We start from the raw sequence: 24432 nt of genomic DNA on the forward strand, positions 1-24432 counted from the left end.
TATTGGGAGATTGACAACCTCTCAATCAAGCATCAAGTACTTCTTTTATTCTTTGCTTTATTATTGGAATCATTAGTAGGTATAATTCTCTTAATCCCTCTTTAATTATTGTTAATCACTTTCATTTATTCATCATATTTCACTTTGTTGGTATGATTGACAACCTTGCTAGCATGTTCAACATGATAATGAGTGAGTAGTTAATTAGCTAGGGTTAATGGGTAATTAGGGGAAACCAACATGGGGAATGATTCATGCTTAAACTAATATGCTTTCATAGTTTATTTGCTTGCTTGTTGTGATCTCAACTCATGCACATGTTATGTTTGATAAAATGTGAGCCTATGAATCCTTGCATTTTTTACCCATCACCTATCTTTTCAATGAGACTTGTAAGACATAAACCAACTCGAGTCTCATTAGACCATGCATGTTATTGAGTAGGGAAGACTAAGTCAACTTGTAGGTATTGTACAATCTAATGGATTCGGCTCTGGGACCCAAACTTTCCTAGGATTGTAAGATATAAACCAACTCAATCTATCACAACAATAATTGCTTGCTTATAACTTGAGAATATGTTTGTATGATCAAATCCCATGAATCCCCTATGACCCCATGACACCCTAGTGCCTTTTATCAATTGTTTACATCCCTTTTAATTCATCTTGCTTGTTTACTTTCATTGCTATTTATTTTAGTGATCTTCTACATCAAACCCCAATTGTGACACCCCTAAGACACCACTAGTTGCAATAGAAATCTCATCTCAATTCCCGTACCTTGGGATCCGACCTTTACTTGCCTCTTTACTAATTGTAGAGTTGTTTGTGAAGTTATAAATTGTGTTTTGGTCTAGGTGCTCCTAACGACAAGTAACCGAAAGATTTAGTATCCCGACCAAAAATGGCGCCGTTGCCGGGGACGGTGTTAACTTCATTTAGATTTTCTTATATTGTTATTAGTTGTGTCTTTCTTTGCCTTGGGGAATTAAAACTCCTCAAGGTTTGTTCTAATTGTTTTCGAGTTGTTTGATATTTTGCATGTCTAGAAGGTCACAAGGTGACTTGTTACCCTTTGATCGTGAAATTGAAAGGACTTTGACAACCAATAGAAGACTTTCTAGGAGAACTTTGAGAGGTATTGGTGAGGTTGTAGATATTCAACCAAATACTATTGAGTTCATCAACCCTTTTGCAAGAGAAGGTGAGGAGAACCCAACAGAAAATCAACCCACAATGCCTAAGTTTTCATCACATTCCGTACCCACCGAGGAGAACCTACCCAATGGTACTCCCACACCACAACATCTAACCGGAAATTTTATTGCCAAATCCGCATTTATCCAATTAGTCGAAAGAAGCCAATTTGGGGGGATGCCTAGTGAAGACCCTCATTCTCATATGGAGACTTTTTGTGACTATTGTGATGCGATTTCTCAAACCGGTGTAACTCAAGACCAAATTCGATGGGTCTTATTTCCTTTTTCTCTAATTGCCACCGTGAAACAATGGTTGAAAGGCCTTGATAAGGCTACTCTCGGAATTGATTCTTGGAAAAAGTTGGCTCTAGCTTTCTACAAAAAGTTCTATCCATCGAAAAAGACTAACATGCTAAGAGCTCAAATCACGGGCTTTAAGCAAAGAGATGAAGAATCTTTGTATGAAGCTTGGGAGCGGTTTAAGGGAATTTGTCGCTCATGTCCTCACCATGGACTTAGCGAGTGGTTCTTGGTACAACAATTTTGGAACACTCTTTATGAAGATTCAAGGAACATTCTCAACATGGGATCAAATGGAATGTTCACCGAAGTTGATGACAATCAAACATGGAACAAAATTGAGGAAATGGCGGTCCATAACTTACAATATAGTAGACCTCGCAAAGCTAGTAGAGGAGGAAAGCATGAAGTGGACTCCATTACTCAATTGGGTGCTCAACTTAGTGCTCACATCGATACCATCAATTTGAAGTTTGAAAAAGCTATGGCTAGACTTGAAGAAGCCTCAAAATCACCAAAGCATCATGTTAATGCCATGACGGCATCTTCATCAATCCCAAGTGGGATATGTGAGAATTGTGGAACTTTGGGACATGACCAAAGTTAATGTAGGGGAACAAATGAACAAGTGAATGCTTTCCAAGCATACAAGAGTGGTACCCCTTATTCAAACTATTACAATGAAAACACCAAATTCAATCCAAATCTCTCATACATAAGCCAAAATGTTCAAAACCCTCAAACAACATACACCCCACCTTCCATGAGAAACCAAAATCAAAGACCCTTTTACAACCAAAACCAAGGTTACCAAAATCAAACTCCATACAATCAACAAAATGACCAAGGTTTTGATGTTCAAAAAGCGGTCTTCCAAATGCAAATTAATCAACAAGAGTTTTTCACTCAAATGCAAAAGGGTAGTCAATCAAAGGAAACCACCATCAACAACATCCTAGCTCACACCAAAATGTTGGAAACCCAATTGACTCAACTAGCATCTTCAAGCTCACAAAGACAAAAGGGGCAATTACCACCCCAAAGTAATCCCCCAAGACATGAAACGGTTAGCGCCATTCACTTGAGGAGTGGTACAAGGTATGAAGCACCGAAGAAGCAAGTTGAGGATGAAGTTGTGGAAGCTAGTGACAAAGAAGAAATTATGCAAAACTCCAAGGATGGAGAACCATCAAAAGAAGAAATTTCAAAGAAAATGGAAGACAAGGTCAAGGAGAAGCAGCCCATTGTGATTAGACTTCCTTTTCCAAGTCGTCAAGCCAAGCCCAAATTTGATGACCAACTTGGAAAATTTATGGAAATTGTGAAGAATTTGGAAGTCTCTATTCCTTTCACGGAATTAATCAATCACGTGCCGGCCTATGCAAAATACATGAAAGTGTAGACACCTCATTTCTGCACCTCCCGCAAACCACCCGGTGATGATTGGGCCGTATGTTTGGTACGCGGAACGATTTGTGACAGTTCGTAATTTTATCATCAAGTGATTGCTCAAACATATATGTCTACCTCATGGTTGTCATCTAGGTGTCATTACGGTCGTTTTGGCAGTAATTAGAGTACATTTGGAGTCCGGGTCAAAATCCGTCTTCATTTCCTAAAACCGTCAAATCCCGAGTCAAAGCAATGGGCTTGTCTACCTAAGGTTAAGATATCATAAAATGTTGAGATTATATCTCATTTTGAGCCCCGTGTCACTTCTTTGGGCTAAACTAAAAGTTTACATTACAAAATGTGCATTTCATTTAGCTAAAATGACAACCCGACCTTTAGGCCCATTTTACGAGGTTATAACAACTTTTTTGGGTCGGGCCTATTTCACAGAAAGTTCTAGATCTCTTTCTTAGCTTTCCAACGCCACCGAAATCGCCTTAATCCAAGTCTTGTAGAGAAAGCTATGCCTAAAATACGACAGGCTGTCAAACGCGCTTTCTTGCGCAGGAGGTACCCGTTGAGGAAAGGACGCAGCAAGTGCTGCGCCTCTTCCAAGGGACGCAGCACCTGCTGCGCCTTTTCCTCAAGTCTTTGTTTTTGTCCAGGTTTCCGTGTTTAACCTAAGTCGGTTATTTCCGGATCTTTCTCTCCTTTCCATATTTCCTTCACGTGATTAGTATAAATAGGAGCTTTCGCTCCTCATATTTCTCACGCGAGTGTCCGCCCTTCTCTTCTCCTTTGCATTCTAGACCTTTGTTCTTACTTTTTGGCGTCTACGTGCTTGAACATTCGACCACGTAAGCTCGGATCCTTCTGAGTACCAGCCTCGTTTGCATGACCGACCAATTTGACCAACTCCACAATCAATCAAATTAATTAATCTATTCGTTTTCCTCTTACGAGGGCACTTTCTTTACATTCGCGTCGAGCATCACTAATCGATATCTTAGTCCTTCTCGTTTCGTCAAACATGTAAGTCTGAGGGTGTATAATCCTTATTTATTTATTGTTATTTACTTTTTGTATCACTATTGTAAGGTTTACGTCGAAAATACCAATTAAAACCGATTTCTAAAACCGTGCTTAAAAACCTCTTTTTGCGGATTTTAAGACAAACCGTCGAGAAAGGACGCAAAGAATCGCCGCACCTCTTGAAGGAGCACGATTCTGTTGCGCCTCTTCGTGAGGCTGCCGCAGTTCCTGCTTCCTTTCTTCTTCCTTCGTCCTTTGTAATTCGTTCTTTTCTTATTTGTTTTCGTTTGTTTCCGTTAATTCTTTTGACATAATAGTTTATCCTCTCACATGTATATTATCGTTCATGTTTAACATGTTTAATTCGTCATTAAAATCCGACTTAAATCCCAAGTAATTCATATTTGCGGGTTTTCGTCATTAAACTGAATTCGGGTTTTAGAGGTCCGATTTACCCATATTAAATCTCTGGAATTCATCCTTTGACATATTTGCATCTGTTTATCATCGTCACCATCATATGTTCGTCATTAATCTATCGTATTTAACCTAATTAGCTTGTTTAATTTGTTAATTTATAAATTATTCTCATTCCTTCATGTAAATAATCCGTCTTTAATCCGTCTCATCCATGTTTTATTACTTTTATGACCATCAATCGAATGTAAATAACCTGATAATCACTTCCATCCGAGTATATATTATAAATCAATCATTAAATTAACCCACGAACATTAACGATTTGCAGTTCCGGCTTCACAGCCAGAACTCACGCTTGGAACAGACGCAGATTCTGCGCCTCTTCAGCAGGGCGATCTGCTGCGCCTGTTCCAGGATGATTTCTGTCTCTGAACTCCGTTGTTGCTTGACCTAGTTTAATTAGCTTACGTATAATTGACTATTATTCGTATTATCGCTTTCTGATTTTTTCGTTATTTTAATTATTTTATTCTTTTTCTCAAATCATCCGTTTTGAAGGTATTTTCGACATAAATCGCCTAATCCATTGTAATTATTGTAATTTTTATTATCGTAATTTTCCTATCGTATTTATCATTGTATTTTATGCCATTTGTATGTTTTCACATGTAATTGAGCATTAAATCCTACTTCGACCCAATTGTATGTTAAATTACGTGTCAACCGACTTAGTCTAATTCTCACATGTTAGGATTAATACTTGGATGTTGCATTGCATGCATATAATCGACGATATATCAAGTACGAATAACTTCCCTAATCATTAGTAGAGGCCGCTATCGAGGCGGGCGGGATTAGGTGTTCGATCAAAAGAGCTTCCTAATACGTACCCTCACCCCTTACTCCAGATCTCTGTGAACATCCATGTTCATTGGCATCCACGAGAGTCATTCTAGACATAGAATGCTAAGGGTAACGATTGCTTAGTGTTCATGTCACTACTATGTGTCTTGACATGACACGAGGTATTCGAACGGTTCCAATTTCCCATAAAAATTGGTGGCGACTCCAACAAAAATGCAAACGCTTGTTCTCTTCCTCCAAAGCGCCCCCGTGTGCCCCCCGCTGTCCACAGTTTGGCGACTCCGCTGGGGATAATACACTTACGTGTAGCTAAGGGTGAAACTTGAACAAGGTTAGGAAATAATTTGTACAAGACAATTGTCTGTGTTCATAATTCGGTCTTCCTAGACCGTTTCATTCGGCCTTCCTAGGCCCAACCTAACCCATTCGACCAATAGTCCCGTCTAAACGGTCCTAATTCTTATTTGGGCTTAAAGATGGATAGCGACGTCATCCATACCATGATGCTTACTCTTGTTTGTATCAAGGGCCTTCACTACTTGAGGAAATGGACTAGGAATCGGCCTTACTCTTGTTTGGTACGTGCCTCTCCACAGACTTCGGGTTTGATGGTTCGGTATGGAAACCCACCCTTTAAACCAAAACCCTTTTAAATGCACTCAGCATCCCGTTATAATGCTTGTATAAATGTTTGTACCTTATGTGATCACCATTTCTAAACGAAACCATGACGATTTTTGTAAAAATCAAAATCCTTTTTTTAAAATCAAAATTTCGAAAAAGGCCATTTGATTAGCGCAAAACCCAGTCGAAACTCTGTCCATTTGTCGAGTCAAAATCCGGGTCACAAGCCCATTTCAAAACCTCACTTCGAGTCCACTCCTACAACTACACTATAGTTGACTAGGATACACATTTTCAAAATTCTTGTCCTTTCTTCAAAGCTCACTCAACACAAGTGGCACACACCCACTTTAAGAGTCAAAACATTTCTTCTTTTAGCAAGTGTGTTAGATTGGTCGATCGTGTTTTGATTCGTCATCGATCTCTTATCCAGTTTTTCAAGATGCCTGGATCCAGCGAAACAAACCTCCACCAACTTCAAGATGGTAATGATCGAATCCTAGCCGCGCTAGCCAAATCCAAGTTACCCAAGACCAAGTCCATGATCGCCTTGAGATCATCGAGGGCCGGATCTATGCCGTAGAGGGGAGGTTGCCTCCTCATGAAAGTGAAGTAATAGGTGACTCCGCGGATGAATCCAGGGATGAAAATCCTCCCATAGGACTAACTGTAGCCGAGAAAAGACTCCAATACTTAGAGGAGCAATTGATGCACCTTAAAGGGGATGACATTTATAGGGAGAATAACCGCAAGTACGAGGCCGTCAATTCCAAATTGCCAACCAACTTCAATATGACGGATATCCCTAAATTCAAGGGGCACGAAAACCCTTTGAACCACATCCGTGCCTTCAAGGATTACATGTCTATCAAAGGCATCAAACCCGAGATGTTCTTAAGGATCTTTCCTTCATCTCTTGACACCATCCCGAAACAATGGTTCTACTCTATAGAACACAAGAAGGTCGCTACTTGGGAAGATGCCGCAATCGAGTTTGCTAAGCAATATGCGGATAATGCCGAGATCCAAGTTAACATGCGCACTCTAGAGGTTCTTACCCAAAATGACAAAGAAGGATTCACCGGCTTCCTAAGTAGGTGGAGGAAGACTAGTACCCAACTAGTTGAACGCCCGGATGAGGCTACCCTTGTAGAGAAGTTTGTGGATAATCTCAAACCCAATTATGCCAATCATTTGAGATACCAAAACATCAAGACTTTCAAGGACTTAACCGTACTAGGGACAAGGATTGAAGATGACATCCGTAAAGGGCTCTTGTCCAAAACGGTAGGTCGAGGATATCAAGGCTCAACAAGTCGTTCTTACGGCTCCACTAGCAAGACTGATGAAGTTAACCTTCTCGAGCTATCCAAGAAAAGTACCCCACCAAGGAAATTCACAAATCTTGGGGACACTTACTCTAACGCTCTAAAAAGGTTAATGAAGCAAGGCAAACTTCAACCCATTGGACCTACTCCAGAACCCGAAAGGAAATCCAAGTTCTGGGACGAGAGCTCGTACTGCGAATACCATAGGGGCAAAGGGCATGACACAGAGAAATGCTACAAATTGAAAAATGTGCTTCAAGACATGATTGAAGATGGCTGACTACCAATACCGCCGGGAGGTAAACCCAACAACACTCAGAATCCTCTTGGAGTTCTAGTGATTACAAGTGACGAATCTACCTTAGATTGTTCACACCTCATTTCCCCAATTGAAGATGAAATCCATGCAATCGAGAATGAAGGGTTCTACTCTACTATCTCCCCTACCATTTCCGACTTCATCACATGGGCAAGGAGTGTGGATAGACAAGTTTGGGAATTAGAAAATGTGGTGACAACTTTACGCGATCCCAACGCAACACCCAAGGAGCATATGCCACTAATCTTCTCTCAAAATGCTACTATGCAAGAAATAGTTGTCGTGGTTGATAGACTAGTCAACCAAATCATACGACTAGAAGATGAAATCATAAGAATGAGGGAACTAGCTACAATCAATGGAGTTTGGGCCGACGATGATGAGGACGAGTATCTCATTGAGAACTCCCTCGTCAAGGAAATAGTCCAAAATGGTGAAGACCAAGATGTGGACCACCTAACTCGTTCGGGACGTCCATATCAAAACACTACTCAAAATGGTCCAACCAACGTTGTCACACCAAATGATAACGAAGAGGACTCTACTGACAATTTGCTCAAGCAATTACAGAAGACAAAGGCTGATCTTTCAGTCTGGCAATTGGTAGCAAGCTTATTCCCACATCGCCAAGCTTTACTGCAAGCTTTGGCCAAACTAAATTTAGCACATAACTCGACACCCGAAGATGTACTCAACTTGGTCTTCCAAGAATCACCAAAGCTAAGTAATCCTATTACTTTCTGAGCCGAAGATTTGCCACCTTTTGGCGCTAGTCACAATTTAGCTCTTTACATCACCGTCATTTGTCTAAAGAAGAATGTGCCAATGACCTTGGTAGATGATGGCTCTGCGGTCAACGTCATACCCCTCAAAACGGCATACAAATTAGGCATGAAAGAGTCGGATTGGACCCCTACCAATCAAGGTGTGCGTGCATACGATGGTACACGACGAAAGGTGGTAGGACTTGTTAACCTAACCATAGCCACATGGCCAATTGAGCGAAAGGTTAACTTCCAGATAGTGGACATCGAAGCTTCCTTCAACATACTTCTAGGAAGACCTTGGATTCACGCTTCCAAAGCGGTAACATCCACCCTTCATCAAAAGATCAAGATCCCACTAAATGGCAAAATGGTGACAATCACTTCGTCACCCATCAAGGCAATAATCGAAAAGAAGTCGAACAATCAAGTCCTTGCAGATCCCGTATACGAACTTGGGGGCTTCCAAAGCATAAGTGTCATAGAAAGCGAATTGGCACCCTTATACTATGATCCCTACTCCAACTTAGTGGTCAACCACATGCTCAAAACCCAGGGATACTTCCCTGGAATGCCTTTGAACCCTACTCGAAGAAACACCTTCGCACCATACAAGGAAGGCAACTCAAAGAGGATACCACTTGGACTAGGGTACAAACCCACTAAAGAAGAGGTTCTCGAGATGCTCGCTCAAGTCCAAAACCGTAAGCATGTAGGAGTCCAAATGCGACCCTATCTCCCTACCCTAAATGGGTACCTTGTTGAAGAAGGAAGTCTAGAACTCTTTCACGGTTTTCCCGAGCCTTGGCATTATCTCGAGAGGAAGCTAGCAGGAATCGAAATCTTTCACGATTACTACTTCATCCCTCCAGAAACGGTTCCTACCGTCAAAACCCGTCAAGCACCATGCTTAGACGAACAAGATGATAGTCTATTGTTCGGAGAAGATCGATTTGTTAGGGCCGCGCAGGATGAGATCATTACAATGATACTTCAAGACGATCGCTTCAACCCCACCGCGTTAATCACAGAAACCAACGCAAGTCAGCAGAAAGGATGGAGAAAATCAATCAAGTGGACCAACAACCAAGGAAGACTCTTCAAGCTCACCACTGGAGAAGGAGAGATGTTCAAAGGAGAACCAGAAGACGATGAATTGGAGTCAGAGTCGGGGTCAGAGTCGGAGTCTAGAGAAGTCATTAGGGAGTCTCCTCCTGTCGTCATCCCCATTCCCTCTGTTTCTCCTAGCTTAGCCTCGAGTAGTCACAATAGTTCGGGAAATGTCCAAACCACTGTCCCTTTGCCGCCACTGACCATGGATCAGATGCCTTCTTTGTTTCAACTTTACTCAAACCTTAATATGAATAAATCAGGTTCTCCTTCCTCTTTGTGTTATCTTGAGGGCAATTCTGTTTACGATGATACTGAGGATGACCAAGACCCAGACTCAATCGAAATACCACCCTACGTAGCCAAATAAATACTACAGGAAGGGGAAGGGGGACCAGTAATAGAGGACACTGAACCCATCAACGTAGGAACCGAACTAGAACCCCAAGAACTTAGGAAAGGGACTACCTTGAGCTCTACCGAAAGGGCCGATTTCATAGACCTCCTAAACGAGTTCAAAGACGTTTTCGCTTGGTCCTACAAAGACATGCCAGGGATCGACAGGGACATCGCCGAGCATAGAATCCCGATTAAGCCAGGTTCTAAACCTGTAAAACAGAAGCTTCGACGAATGAGAACGGAATGGGCTCTCAAAATTAAGGAAGAAGTTGATAAGCAATTCAAAGCCGGGTTCATCAAAGTTTCCGAGTATTCTGACTGGGTAGCCAACATAGTACCTGTACCCAAAAAGGATGGGTGAATCCGCGTTTGTGTTGACTTTAGGCACTTAAACAAAGCAAGTCCCAAAGATGACTTCCCTCTACCACACATCGACATATTGGTGGACAATACTGCAGACCACGCGTTACTATCCCTCATGGATGGGTACGCGGGTTATAACCAAACCAAGATGGCCATAGAAGACATGCATAAGACCGCCTTTGTCACTTAATGGGGAACCTATTGCTATACGCTCATGCCATTTGGATTGATCAATGTCGGAGCTACATATCAACGCACCAAAACTACACTATTACATGACATGATGCACAAAGAAGTTGAGGTATACGTAGATGACATGATTGTCAAATCCAAGGATAGAAAAGGGCATATTGCGAACCTTCGCAAATTTTTCGCAAGGCTACGAAAATACAACATGAGGCTCAATCCTAAGAAATGCACATTCAGAGTAACATCTGGCAAACTCCTGGGATACGTCGTTAGCCAACGAGGTATAGAAATAGACCCTTCCAAGATCAAGGCTCTGATCGAAATGCGACAACCTTAAACAGAAAAGGAAGTCAGAGGATTCCTGGGAAAAGTGCAATATATAAGTCGATTCATATCGAAACTCACCATGATTTGCGAGCCTATCTTCAAGAAGCTCAAGAAAACAGGTCACACCATGTTGGATGATGATTGTCAAAAGGCATTTGACCGAATCAAATAAATATTGGCTAAACCACCAGCGCTCATGCCACCTCAACGAGATCAACCTCTTGGTTTATATCTCACAGTAACCGAAACAGCCATGGGTGCCATGCTAGCTCAGACCATAGGAAGTGAAGAAAGGGCTGTCTACTACCTTAGTAAGAAGTTCTTGGAGTACGAGTGCAAATACTCACAACTCGAAAAGACATGCCTCCCTCTTGTGTGGGCGACGAAGAAGCTACGCCATTACATGCTTAGCTACTCCGTCAAAATATACTCCAAAATGGATCCAGTCAAATACCTCTTCGAGAAACCCGTCCTCAACGGACGCCTAGCAAGATGGACTTTGATGCTCTCAGAATTTGACCTCGAATACGTGCCTCTAAAAGTTATAAAAGGGCGCGCCGTTGCCGAATTCTTCGCGGAAAATCCCATCAATGATGCACAAACAATAGACACTTGGTCATTTCCGGACGAGGATATACTCCAAACTAATGTAGACTCCTGGGATCTTTACTTTGATGGGGCATCAAACTTAAGAGGATTTGGAATAGGAGTGTTGCTCATTTCTCCTGAAGGCGAGCACACACCAATCGTTGTCAAACTCGACTTCGAGGTGACAAACAATCTTTTGCCGAATCGAAGCTTGTCTCATCGGATTATAAGCGGCGATCAGCTTAGGCATTAAAAACCTCCGAGTACATGGGGATTCATCACTGATCATCAACCAAGTTACAGGATCTTGGAAAATTCGAAGCGAAAGCCTAGCATCTTATCAAGCCAGAATAGACCAAGTTGCCCAATTCTTTGATCACGTGACATATCTACACCTATCTCGGGAAGAAAATCAATTTGTAGATGCTCTTGCAAAACTTGCATCTTTGATTAATATGCCAGATGACATGATGGAAATGCCTTTGTGCATCGAACGACGGTCAGAGCCGGCTTATGTACACAAAATCACCGATGAAGAGGAAATCGCGCAGGAACCCTGGTTCCAAGCAATCCTGAATTTCAAGCTCAATGGTACCTATCCACCCGATATGGACAAGAGGGGACAACGTGTTATACGCCTACTAGCTTCCCAATACGTTCTCATGCAAGGAGAGTTATACAAAAGAACACCTCTTGGTGTAATCCTACGTTGCCTTGATCATTCACAGGCACGAAAGGTGATGGAAGAAGTCCACGATGGAGAATGCGGTCCTCACATGAGTGGGCCCATGATGGCAAAGAAAATCACACGTCTGGGGTATTATTGGACCACAATGGAATCCGATTGCATCAAATACGTAAGACATTGCCACAATTGCCAAATCTTCGGGAATGTACAACACGTCCCTCCTTCATTGCTCCATACGATGACATCTCCTTGGCCATTTTCTGCTTGGGGAATCGACATAATCGGGAAGATAACCCCAGCCGGAACAAAAGGCCACTGTTTCATCCTAGTGGCAATCGACTATTTCACCAAATGGGTAGAAGCGGCTTCCTACACTAGTCTTACGGCCAAAAATGTGGCAAAGTTCATACAAAACAACATCATCTGTCGATACGGTTGCCCACATGAGATCATTAGTGATAATGGATCACATTTCCAAGCTGAGACTGAGCAATTGCTAGCCAAATACAAGATTAGGCATCACCACTCTTCACCCTATAGACCACAGACTAACGTCGCGGTAGTGGCAGCAAATAAGAACGTTGTCGTAATTCTCAAGAAAATGATTGACAACTATGGAGATTGGCCGAGCAAGATACCCTTCGCTCTATGGGGATATCGTACATCTGTTAGGACGCCCACTGGGGCTACCTCTTTCTATTTGACTTACGGCTTGGATGCTGTGCAACCAGTCGAGCTAGAGATACCATCCTTGCGTATTCTACTCGAAAGTCAAATCCTAGAAGCCGATTGGAAGAGGGATAGATATGAAGAACTCATCCTCCTGGATGAACGTAGGCTACGCGCCTTGCATAATGTCCAAAAATATCAAGCACGTATCAAACGAGCTTTCAACAAAAGGGTTAGGCCAAGAAACATCAAGGAAGGAGACTTAGTACTCAAATCGGTTAGAGCTCTTTTACCTGTTGACCCACGGGAAAAATTCAAGCCTAATTGGGCCGGACCATTTTTAGTCAAGTCCATACTTCCAGGGGGTGCGGTTAGAATCACAGACCTAGACGGGAATGAGTTTTCCAACCCAACAAACCTTCACCAATTAAAACGGTATTATGCCTAGAATAGGAACAAAAACGCGCCTCGTGTAACCTCACGTGTCGCTCTTGTGGCACTAAATAAACGGCCCATGGCCACGCTGAAATAAGCTAATGTCACTTTGCTCTTGCACTTTGGCAATTTTTGTCATCCTCATATCATCAAATAAACTAAATTTGCACCTTCAGAGTAAGCAAAAGCTCATGCTTATTTTCTAAGTTCATTACAAGCTCTTGCTTAGAACAATTATTCTTTTACATTTACTCGAACTACGCGCAAGGGTTTGATTTCATTTTTTTAAGTGAATACATAGGCAATCCTTCACGGGATACAACCCATTATTTTTAAAATGTAAATAGAAGGACATTTACATTGCATTTGGAATTCGACAAGAATAATAAATAGAAAATCACAACGGTTTCATAACCATTTAACCTTTTTTATTTTATTCATTTTCTAATAGTAATAGTACGCTACATAATAAAAATAGAGTAGGCTAGGATTCTAAAAACCCCACCTTTTTATTACAATAATAATAATAATAATAAATAATATATAAAGACTCGGGCTATTCTTCCATCTTCCCTTTGCCCTTGTCATTTTTGTCATATTTCTTGTCACGACCTCGAGCCGGACGCTCTTGCGCCACTTCGGACCTAATCACCAAAGGTCTTTCTCGAGGCCTAGACTTCCCATTCTTGCCGATCACCATCTCTACGACAGGAGAAGTCTCCGGTTTCTTCGTAGGATGAACAACTCGAAATCCGGCTTCTTCCTCTCCCTCAGTCAAATGCTTTTCTTTCTCTTTCTCCACCTCGCGCACCTTGTAGTCAACGGGCTCGCGCTTCCTCAATCTCTCGCGCTCTTACGGAGTAGTAGCTTTCCTCCATCGCAGATAAGAACCTGACACCCATAAGGCATTAGAAGAAGAGTTCAAGAACCATACATTTCTTTGAGCCCATTTAATGGCCCACTCCCTTCGGCTCTCTGTAGTCAGCGCCACAGCAGTCTGCGGAACGGTATCAAGCTTCGAGATCATCTACTTCATTCCAATTTATCTCATCAGCCTTTCCGGGAAAATGCACACCATAAATTCCAAGCCAGGAATGCGCACGGACCGAGTAGGATCCAAAGAAGACACTCCAGTAACAGATTTGAGATGCCACCATGGCACAATCCACCTAATCAACTGGCCGTCGTCACTCTTCAGTTTGTTCTCCCAATAATTGCAGACCCGGGTGAAATCCACCATGTAAAACCTGGTCCTCATGGCAATTGAACGAGCATGATAAGAAGGAACATGAACTGGGGGCTCGATCAATCGAAGTCGTTTCAGCCAAACCTACCAAAAGCGGGTATTAGACATCAAAAAAAAAAGGGTTTTTTGATAACTGCTACCACATATAATTCAGATTTTACCAACTGCTACCAAAGTAAAATTTCTTTAAAAACTGCTACCAATGTTGTTGGTTCGGATTAAAACTAACTACCCAATGACCACGAACCTCCTATTTACGCATGAAAAGACAATACTACCCATATTTTACACTCTCCTCACTCATATCATCCCATTACCCAAACTTATCCCTCTTTTAACCTACTTAATTTATTTACTTCACTCATCATTCATCACCCATTAATCAACCTAAACACAATCCTTTAAACTTCTCATTTTACTCCCAATTAAATTGGGGATTTTGCAACCTAAAATCGTCTAAACCTTATTCTCCAAATCAGCTAAATCCTTGATTAGAGTTAAATCCAATCTGAAGAACCCAATGTTTTCCAATCCCAGAATCCCCAAATTCGTCCCTTTTTGCAGTTGGCACCCCACAACTATTAAGGAAGGGTTCATTCCCAATGGCTACGTATCTGGAAATGGGTGCAACGGGGTTTCATTAAGCTAGAGTGGTGTTTGCATGAGTAGAATAAGCATAAAAGTAAGAGCGGAAACTCAATAAGTGAAGAGATATTAAAGCAACAATGTGCAACAATATTACCCACCTCACACCGCAATAGGTTACTCCATAATAGAGAAGGAGACGGATATCAGCAGGCAGCAAGGTGAGAAAATGATTGAAGAGCAAGTAAAGTGAGGAGTTGGCAATTAATTATTGTCAATTCCATTGCCCCATTCGACATTGCTAATCTAGAAAACGAAAAAATTAAGAACCCTAATTTGATAATATACTATGGGTATATGAAATGGAGGAAGAAAAAAGATGAGATCGAAAATTTATGTGAAATTGATGATGAAAAAGTTGAAATATGAAGTCAAATGAATTGAAAAAAGAGAGAGTGAGTGAGAATGAGAATTGAAATTAGTGAAATTTAAGATGAATGAAAGAAGAATGAATTAGAAACACACAAGGGAGGGGGTAAGGGCATTAAAGGAAGAAAAAATAGAACTTAAGATGAGAATTTGAAATGGATGGCTGAGATCATTTCTATTTGCTTCCTAACCTGATTTGGTAGTTAGTTTTAATCCGAACCAACAACATTGGTAGCAGTTTTTAAAGAAATTTTACTTTGGTAGCAGTTGGTAAAATCTGAATTATACGTGGTAGCAGTTATCAAAAAACCCAAAAAAAAAACGAAAAAGAAACAAAGAAAAAAAAACGAAAAACGAAAAAAAAAAGAAAAAAAAAACGAAAAAAAAAAGAAAAAAAAAATGTTCTTTTACCTGCAGAATGACGGGACTTCCCAAATACGGTAGGTCACGATTGGCTCTCCTATTATCCAAGCCCAACAGAATCTCTCCTAGACATAAACACGCTGGGCTCCTGCACAGCTCCATTTGCTTAACAAGGCCCAGAAGACGGGGATCACCTCTCAAGTCTTCATCAACATGCCCTTGAAGACATACACATGCAACAAGCAAAACCCAAATGCCCTTCGCCTGGCAACATAAGAAACGGTGGGGTCAGCCCTGTCAATAAATCGGTCAATGAAGTCCAACATTCGCACTCCCTTCGAGGTCACTAGACGGTCCACCTCGAGTCTAGTCAACCCAAGCAAGTCTCTAAATTTGTTCTTGTACCCTTGCGAAGTAGAAGGAATGGCAGGCAAGTGTTCAGGGTCCCACCCACCAATCGCAGCAATTTCTTCAGGAAATGGGCAAATATCGCCTCCAGGGAATTTGGGTCCCAATAATCAAGACAAGCATCCAAGAACGGTTTGACAACCTTGATAAGCTTCAAACTCAGCAGTGATCCAAGATTATAGGCGCCCATGTCATATTTCTCCATGTTTGAAAATTCGTTGGTCCATTCTTTTAAGCGAACCTCCAAAGTATTCATGATGAAGGATTATTTTGAGAGTCTTATGTAATAAGACGAAGAAGAGACGAAAGAATTGTATGAATAAAAGCTCCATCGACGTCTCTATTTATACTAATTTCTGTTTCCAAAAATCCGCCAGAACAGAACAACCTGGGAACAGGCGCAGCACCTGCTGCGCCTCTTCAAAGGGACGCAGCTCATGCTGTGCCTCTTCCTAAGCTTAACTTCTGTGATTTTCCGCGTTGGATCTTTCCTAATTCCATGACGAATAATTTCCTATACCTACGGGTTATTATATTGGTAAATACGTGGAGGTTACCATATTTCGGGTTTCCTAACTTCCGCGGGCACGCATTTCGAGACGACATCGACATTTTCGTCATTTCACCACACTCGTACAAATTCATTTTAAGAAATAATTCTCATTTGGATATAATTCATTTTAGGAAATAATTCATTTCAAAATTTTAATTTATTTCATTTCTTTTTTTAATCATCTCATTTCTAACTTATAGATTTCTTTTTTTTTTTCTTTTTTTAGGGGGTAACCCTCCCTACCGTCCGGTCATTTCCGGCAGAATTTTTGCATTTTTGCATTCTTTTGAGTCACTCGTTTTGCGCTAATCAAGGCCATATGTATGTTTTGCGTGATTTCTATGTAAATTTCGGCGGCATGACGGCGTAAACCGTCATCTGCCAAACCCGTTCAAAGCTAATCTGCAGATACAAGCAGCACAGCCCAGCAACAAAGGCACTCAGGCCATCTTATATACAACCAAAAAGGAGAAATGTACAACAAACTGGGGGCTCGAGCCCGAAACAAAGTCCAGAATGTTCAAAATGAAGGTCCAAAATGTACAACTGTGCAAAATACAGCCAACAAACAAACAAAAACTAAAACAAAACTACTGCTGGTCGCCCTCCGCTCTGTGAACCCTTGCCGCAAGAGCAAAGCAATCTCGGCGTCTCGAACCTCGAGCTCCTCAACAAGCGTTTGTCTCCTCCGAGATCGGGTCAACTCTCGCTCCAGCTCGTGGTCCCCCTGTAAACAACAAAATTGGCTCATGTCAATCGTTTCAAGCAATTACAAGAAAATTTGGAAGTCAAAAGTAAAAAATAAAACAGGCACAAGGCTCATACCTGATGACCTCGACCGCCGACAAGTGCCTCGACGGCAGTAGCTCGCAGTCGGTTGGCCACCCTCCATAACGCCACGAACCGAGACGGTGCAACCTGCAATTTTAAAAAGAAGTCCTCAATAATTGAATAAACTCAATCAAAAGTGTTCTTACAGAAAAATCACACAAAATTAGAGGCTCACCTTCCGAATCAGATGTTGCCAGTCGTCCAGGCCAGCATCTGTCACAACCACGTCAAAGTCGCGTAGCTCGGAGATCGTCGTCCTCCCGGTCGCGTCAGTGTACTCCAGGGTCTCGGGGGTACTCTTGGGTCTCAAAGCCCGCCGCCTCAACCTCCTGCAAAACCAAATGTTTCTCATTAATCGGTGATCTTTCATCGTAGTTTCAAAAACAAGTAAAGAGGAAGAATAAAGATGCTCACCACTACCAGCCAGTACGCCAACCTCCCGTAGAGGAACGCCGAGTAGTCCTCGCCAGGAAGAAGGAGGGTGTCACCACTAGCACCAGCCAAGTCCACCTCCCTCTCAGCCTCAGAAGGCTCCTTGAACATCGTCCTGGGAGGATCGACGGGAACCGTCAAAACGTCCCGACAGCACTAACGAGCCAAGCGCTCGCCCAAGTACCACACAGGACCCATCGACGTCCTCAACAGCAGCCGGCTCGAGCTCCTAGGTCGTAGGACCTCAGCCACAAAAGGAGGCGCGTCAGCGTACTCCGCCCAAGTCCTGGGCACCCACTCGGACAAGATAAACAAAGGAATCATTCTTATGATCAATTTAAAGGCAATATAGAAGCAAATGAATATAAGTGAAATGCTTACGCTCTCTAGCTGAAGAGCGTTCACGTCCCGTCGGTAGACACCGTGAGAAGAACGCTTGCTCTTCGTCCGGCACATCACCCAATCCCTCACCACGGGATAGGCCTTCTCCAGCGGCTCCGTCCTCTTGGGCGCGAGGCCCGGAAAGTAGGAGTACACCCACGCCTGTAAAGCAAGATAGTCAATAACGATCTTTCGTGTTTGGATAAAGAAAGGAATTGATTTTGGTCTAAATGAAGGTTCATACCTCCAGCAGTAGTCCAGGTCCGACAGCGCCAGAAGAAGTCTTCTTCTCCATCAACTCCGGACGAACCATGGCCCTCATGAAGCGGATGAGGACCGCAAAACCAGCAGTGACCCAGTCCCAACGCCCTAGGGAGCTCAGGTCAGAAAGGAAGGGAAGAAGCTTCGTCGACAGCCTCTCTCCTTGTCTCCGAGGTAGATCGAAGACAGAAACCACCAGAGCCACAAATGGAGCCTCTGCTAAGAAGTACAGGGAGGAGGAGCCATCTCCCTCCCGTCAATCGTCACCAGCGCCGGGATCTTTCCCGCAAAGTAGTCTCGAACGTAGGAGCTCGGCACCAAACCCGGCACTGTGACAGCCCTCGGCGACAAGTTCCAGCCGATCAACCTCCTAGCCTCGGCCGAGTCCACCCTCATGGCAGTCTCCGACCACTACACAGCCTCAGTCCCGCACGGCAGACCAGAGATCATGCCGTAGTCCTCCAGAGTCACTCCCACCTCACCAAAAGGCATGTGAAACGTGGAAGTCGTATCCCAGAATCGGTCCAAGAAAGCGCGGACCAGGTTAAGGTTAGCCCGCAGCCTCCTCTTCGCGATATCCCTTCAGGCCTGCACCAAGGCACCGAACGCTCCACGCTCGATCATGGCACACTCCTCCGCCGACAACCGCTCGTAGCACTCCATCGATGTCGTGTAACCCAAGAACGACCTGATGTTCCCGGCCTCCTATTATGATTTGAAACAAAAGCTATCTTTAGTTTTTCGAATGAAAATTGGAAGAGATATGAACAAATGAATGAAAGAAGATGAGTGATGAGTACTAAATTCTTATTTACCAAACTCTTCACCGTCCTGTAGGACAGGTGACCCTCTGCAGCCCACAGCAAGTGCCTACTCTCCCAGGTCTCAGCCCACGCGGGTGCTCCCCTCAGATGACGACCTCCTCGTCCGACGTTGGCCCGTCTCGGGGCCTCCTCCTCCTCAACAGCCTTCTCCTCATGGACCTCGTCTCCAGCAGCCATCACCGCGGCGGTGAAGGCCTGCTCTAAAGCCTCCTCAATCACAGCAGTGTCTATCTCCATGGGAGTCCTCCCAGAAGTAGAAGCCTCATCACCTGCAACATTAAAGCAAATTTAGGCCGCGTCACGTGACGCCGAGCCTTGGTTAAGGGATTTTCGAGTCTTTGGAAGCCCTGAAACCGCTCTTTTGTCGTCATCTTTGGCCATATTCTCACAAACCCGATCACTTATGTGGTAATTTGGGTCAAGTCAAGCCTAACTTGAAGCCTAGTCTCGGGTTCAAGTCGAAATTTCGGCAACATTTCGTTATAACGGCGATTATGCCCTAGAAAAGTGTCCTGAAAAAGCCGTCACAAACCAAAATTCCGAGATGGTAGGAAGTTTACCCATCATCCAAGGATCCCAAATATCAAGTTTCATCGCAAATGGACAACCCTAAGGCTATTTTCGAAGCAATTTACGGTTTAGCTGTGAAACCGTCATAAATTCACTCAAATGCTCAAAACTCAACGAAAATTCGAAACAAATACATGATTATGTTCCTTATACTACCTATTATCCATTTCTAATGTCAATTTTACAAGGCAAATGCATTTGGGGGAAAGCCCCAAATTTTCGATTAATTGGGTCATAAACCCTAATTTTTTCGATCCAAAATTGGACAAATATAGAAGATTAATGCAAGAATGAGACACATACCTCGATTGGTCATGATTAATGCAAGCTTTTGAATCAAACCTTGGCGGAAATGGTGAATATTTGAGAGAGAAATGGGTGATTTATGTTTCGAACAAATGAACACAACCCCTTCTGATTATCGCGTTTTTACGCAGAAATACACTTTGGGGAATAGACGCAGCAGGCGTTGCGCCTCTTCCAAGAGACGCAGCTCTTGCTGCGCCTCTTCCTGATGTTCCCTCCATACGAGTTTTCAAAAATTCGTTACGAGTTCGTTATTTGTGGGCCCATCTTTGGTGCGCCTCTTCCCTGATGCTATTTTATCCTTTTGGTCCGTTTGACGATTTTCTTTCGTTTCGGCCCTCATTTCTAAGCCAACAGCAGACTATTACACGTTATTTATTGCTTCCAAGACTTTGCTTGTCGCAACGAGCATTTATTCCTTCACAGGTGTTTCGACACGCCTTCTCTTCATTATCTTGCCCCCAAGCGAGAGTAAGCGGATAGACTTTCCCTCTCAAGGCACAGAGATAAAATTCCCGATTATGCTCCCTAACGAGAGTAAGCGGATATACTTTCCCTCTCGAGACATGGAGATTAATATCAACCCCTGTTCCTTTCCGAAGTTTGTTCGAAGCTGCACACGAACGGATTTCTCTTAGCAGTTCCCGCCTGTGTCCTGCTACTCGCAATTATTTCTTGAAGACTACCCAAGCAGTTTTCTCTCAGCAGTTCTCGCATGTGTCCTGCTACTCGCAATTATTTCTCGAAGACTACCTAAGCAGTTTTCTCTCAGCAGTTCCCGCCTGTGTCCTGCTACTCGCAATTATTTCTCGAAGACTACCCAAGAAGTTTTCTCAGCAGTTCCCGCCTGTGTCCTGCTACTCACCTTATTTAGCTCCCACGCTTGACATTAGCTCCTTAGCTCTGATGCACCTCCGGAAGCGTCTCTCAAGAGGTTTCAGGTATGGTCTCTTCTTATGGCTTGCGAGCCTTCTACGTAGTCTAATGGACTTTAAACAACCCTTCCCGATAGTCGACAGACTCTAAAATGTTCCCGACGACAGGTCCTTGGCTCAGACCCCTTGAACCGCCCCGCATCGCCATAGTCGTCAGGTTGTAATCTTCAATTGACCTGATGGCTATACTTTGACTTTCGCGTTGTCCAAGCCTCATTCAAAGTGAGGGCTCTGTAGACATCTCATTCAAAGGTTTTGATGTTCAAAAAGCGGTCTTCCAAATGCAAATGAATCAACAAGAGTTTTTCACTCAAATGCAAAAGGATAGTCAAGCAAAGGAACCACCATCAACAACATCCTAGCTCACACCAAAATGTTGGAAACCCAATTGACTCAACTAGCATCTTCAAGCTCACAAAGACAAAAGGGGCAATTACCACCTCAAAGTAATCCACCAAGACATGAAACGGTTAGCGCCACTCACTTAAGGAGTGGTACAAGGTATGAAGCACCGAAGAAGCAAGTTGAGGATGAAGTTGTGGAAGCTAGTGACAAAGAAGAAATTGTGCAAAACTCCAAGGATGGAGAACCATCAAAAGAAGAAATTTCAAAGAAAAAGGAAGACAAGGTCAAGGAGAAGGAGCCCATTGTGATTAGACTTCCTTTTCCAAGTCGTCAAGCCAAGCCCAAATTTGATGACCAACTTGGAAAATTTATGGAAATTGTGAAGAGTTTGGAAGTCTCAATTCCTTTCACGGAATTAATCAATCACGTGCCGGCCTATGCAAAATACATGAAAGTGTAGACACCTCATTTCTGCACCTCCCGCAAACCACCCGGTGATGATTGGGCCGTATGTTTGGTACGCGGAACGATTTGTGACAGTTCGTAATTTTATCATCAAGTGATCGTTCAAACATTTATGTCTACCTCATGGTTGTCATCTAGGTGTCATTACGGTCGTTTTGGCAGTAATTAGAGTACATTTGGAGCCCGGGTCAAAAACCGTCTTCATTTCCTAAAACCGTCAAATCCTGAGTCAAAGCAATGAGCTTGTCTACCTAAGGTTAAGATGTCATAAAATGTTGAGATTATATCTCATTTTGAGTCCCGTGTCACTTCTTTGAGCTAAACTAAAAGTTTACATTACAAAATGTGCATTTCATTTAGCTAAAATGACAACCCGACTTTTAGGCCCATTTTACGAGGTTATAACGACTTTTTTGGGTCGGGCCTATTTCACAGAAAGTTCTAGATGTCTTTCTTAGCTTTCCAACGCCACCGAAATCACCTTAATCCGAGTCTTGTAGAGAAAGCTATGCCTAAAATACGACAGGCTGTCAAACGCGCTTTCTTGCGCAGGAGGAACCCGCTGAGGAAAGGACGCAGCAAGTACTGCGCCTCTTCCAAGGGACGCAGCACTTGCTGCGCCTTTTCCTCAAGGCTTTCTTTTTGTCCAAGTTTCCGTGTTTAACCTAAGTCGGTTATTTCCGGATCTTTCTCTCCTTTCCATGTTTCCTTCACGTGATTAGTATAAATAGGAGCCTTCGCTCCTCATATTTCTCACGCGAGTGTCCGCCCTTCTCTTCTCCCTTTGCATTCTAGACCTTTGTTCTTACTTTTTGGCGTCTACGTGCTTGAACATTCGACCACGTAAGCACGGATCCTTCTGAGTACCAGCCTCGTTTGCATGACCGACCAATTTGACCAACTCCACAATCAATCAACTTAATTAATCTATTCGTTTTCCTCTTACGAGGGCACTTTCTTTACATTCGCGTCGAGCATCACTAATCGATATCTTAGTCCTTCTCGTTTCGTCAAACATGTAAGTCTGAGGGTGTATAATCCTTATTTATTTATTGTTATTTACTTTTTGTATCACTATTGTAAGGTTTACGTCGAAAATACCAATTAAAACCGATTTCTAAAACCGTGCTTAAAAACCTCTTTTTGCGGATTTCCAGAAGACAAACCGTCGAGAAAGGACGCAGCAACTGCTGCACCTCTTCGAAGGAGCACAGTTCCTGCTGCGCCTCTTCGTGAGGCTGCCGCAGTTCCTGCTTCCTTTCTTCTTCCTTCGTCCTCTGTAATTCGTTCTTTTCTTATTTGTTTTCGTTTGTTTCCGTTAATTCTTTTGACATAATAGTTTATCATCTCACATGTATATCATCGTTCATCTTTAACATGTTTAATTCGTCATTAAAATCCGACTTAAATCCCAAGTAATTCATATTTGCGGGTTTTCGTCATTAAACTCAATTCGGGTTTTAGAGGTCCGATTTACCCATATTGAATCTCTGGAATTCATCCTATGACATATTTGCATCTGTTTATCATCGTCACCATCATATGTTCGTCATTAATCCATCGTATTTAACCTAATTAGCTTGTTTAATTTGTTAATTTATAAATTATCCTCATTCCTTCATGTAAATAATCCGTCTTTAATCCGTCTCATCCATGTTTTATTGCTTTTATGACCATCAATCGCATGTAAATAACCTGATAATCACTTCCATCCGAGTATATATTATAAATCAATCATTAAATTAACCCACGAACATTAACGACTTGCAGTTCCGGCTTCACAGCCATAACTCACCCATGGAGCACGCATGACATCTCTGCGCCTCTTCCAGAAGGACGCTTGATCTGCTGCGCTGTTCAGGATGATTTAATCGTCTCTAAACTCCGTTGTTTCTTGACCTAGTTTAGTTAGCTTACGTATAATTAACTATTATTCGTATTATCGCTTTCTGATTTGTTCGTTATTTTAATTCTTTTATTCTTTTTCTCAAATCATCCGTTTTGAAGGTATTTTCGACATAAATCGCCTAATCCATTGTAATTATTGTAATTTTTATTATCGTAATTTTCCTATCGTATTTATCATTGTATTTTATGCCATTTGTATGTTTTCACATTTAATTGAGCATTAAATCCTACTTCGACCCAATTGTATGTTAAATTACGTGTCAACCGACTTAGTCTAATTCTCACATGTTAGGATTAAAACTTGGATGTTGCATTGCATGCATATAATCGACGATATATCAAGTACGAATAACTTCCCTAATCATTAGTAGAGACCGCTATCGAGGCGGGCGGGATTAGGTGTTCGATCAAAAGAGCTTCCTAATACGTACCCTCACCCCTTACTCCAGATCTCTGTGAACATCCATGTTCATTGGCATCCACGAGAGTCATTCTAGACATAGAATGCTAAGGGTATCGATTGCTTAGTGTTCATGTCACTACTATGTGTCTTGACATGACACGAGGTATTCGAACGG

The 24432-nt window shown here is 42.5% G+C and overlaps 1 non-coding gene across 1 annotated transcript; it reads right to left on the reverse strand.

Annotated features, from left to right (window-relative positions):
• Positions 1-1610: 1610 nt before the first annotated feature.
• On the reverse strand, positions 1611-1717 carry LOC141624259 (small nucleolar RNA R71). Its single transcript, XR_012534069.1, has one exon. It is a non-coding gene; the product is annotated as a small nucleolar RNA R71 (small nucleolar RNA).
• Positions 1718-24432: the final 22715 nt, after the last annotated feature.

The sequence above is a fragment of the Silene latifolia genome, chromosome X (assembly GCF_048544455.1).
Source record: "Silene latifolia isolate original U9 population chromosome X, ASM4854445v1, whole genome shotgun sequence".
Taxonomy (NCBI): Eukaryota; Viridiplantae; Streptophyta; class Magnoliopsida; order Caryophyllales; family Caryophyllaceae; genus Silene; species Silene latifolia.